General features: G+C 49.1%; 1 non-coding gene across 1 annotated transcript; it reads left to right on the top strand.

Annotated features, from left to right (window-relative positions):
- Positions 1 to 161: 161 nt before the first annotated feature.
- Positions 162 to 317, top strand: LOC124890311. Its single transcript, XR_007049103.1, has one exon. It is a non-coding gene; the product is annotated as a 5.8S ribosomal RNA (ribosomal RNA).
- The last annotated feature ends 1,122 nt before the right edge of the window (positions 318 to 1,439 follow it).

Below are 1,439 nucleotides of genomic sequence, written 5' to 3'. Positions count from 1 at the left end.
CTCCCCCTCGTCCTCGGTGCGCGTGCCCCAGTGTGCATGCCGGGCGACCAACGAACCCCGGCATGGAAAGCACCAAGGAATACTTGAATCGATAGCCTGCCCCTCGCGCCCCATCCACGGCGTGCGTCGGGGGGACCTGTGCTTCTTCGGTTAAAAAAAATGATTCTCAGCAATGGATATCTCGGCTCTCGCATCGATTAAGAACGTAGCGAAATGTGATAATTGGTGTGAATTGCAGAATCCCATGAACCATCGAGTCTTTGAATGCAAGTTGCGACCGAAGCCATTAGGCTGAGGGCACGTCTGCCTGGGCGTCACGCATCGCGTCGCCCCCCTCGCATCGCACCTCAATCACGGGGTGCGCTATCGTCGCGCGGCGGATACTGGCCTCCCGTGCGCCTCGAGCTCGCGGCTGGCCTAAATATTAGTCCACGTCGACGGATGTCGCGACAAGTGGTGGTTGTAACTCAACTCTCTTTGTCATCGCGGCTACGGCCCGTCGCGCGTTCGGACTCCAGTACCCCTTCGCGCTCAGGCGATCCGACCGCGACCCCAGGTCAGGTGGGATTACCCGCTGAGTTTAAGCATATCAATAAGCGGAGGAAAAGAAACTTACAAGGATTCCTTTAGTAACGGCGAGCGAACAGGGAACAACCCAGCCTTAGAATCAGGCAGCTCCGTCGTCCGAATAGTAGTCTGGAGAAGCGTCCTCAGCGGCGGATCGGGCCCAAGTCCCCTGGAAGGGGGCGCCAGAGAGGGTGAGAGCCCCGTTGTGCCCGGACCCTGTCTTTATTCTGAATCACATCATGCAGCTTCTGTTCATGTTCTTCTTTCAAATTTCGTATCTGCTGCATGCACTCCTTCAGTGCACCATCTAGATGTAATTTCAGTGCACCATCCAGATGTGATGCCCTGTCTTTAGTAGTAAGCTTCAAAAGAGTAACGGATTCCAGGTAATTTTTCAGTTTCGCGGCTTCTGACTAAGCCTTCTCCCAACCTGTACAGAGAGATGTGAATAAAAGAATTCAGTACCAAGTTGCAAAACACTTGTTGCAAGAAAAACACAAGTCAATAAGGAACATCACCTGAGACGGCTTCTTCAGCAACTTCAGCGTATTGTTTTACCAGGTTTTCCTTATTAGTCATTTCTGACTGTGCAGCAATCAACTTTTCATTCAAATCCTTGACTTCATCCTCTAAGCCACTCACTTGTTCCTCTAGAGACTTAACTTGATCCTCCAGTCCAGTCAAATGTGAATAAGATTCAATGGAAATTTGCACATATTTAGGTTTCTTGATTTCCTATTTATCCTGAAATATAACGGAAACCATAACATAAATCACCAAGACAAGACAAATTGAATGAAGCTCTCTCACAATGTATTATTGTAAAAAAAAATCGATGAACTACCAAACTGAAACTATGTCTTTTCCTTTCT

This window comes from Capsicum annuum, unplaced genomic scaffold (assembly GCF_002878395.1).
Source record: "Capsicum annuum cultivar UCD-10X-F1 unplaced genomic scaffold, UCD10Xv1.1 ctg15116, whole genome shotgun sequence".
NCBI classification, from domain to species: domain Eukaryota; kingdom Viridiplantae; phylum Streptophyta; class Magnoliopsida; order Solanales; family Solanaceae; genus Capsicum; species Capsicum annuum.
This window is presented reverse-complemented; position numbering and strand designations above follow the sequence as displayed.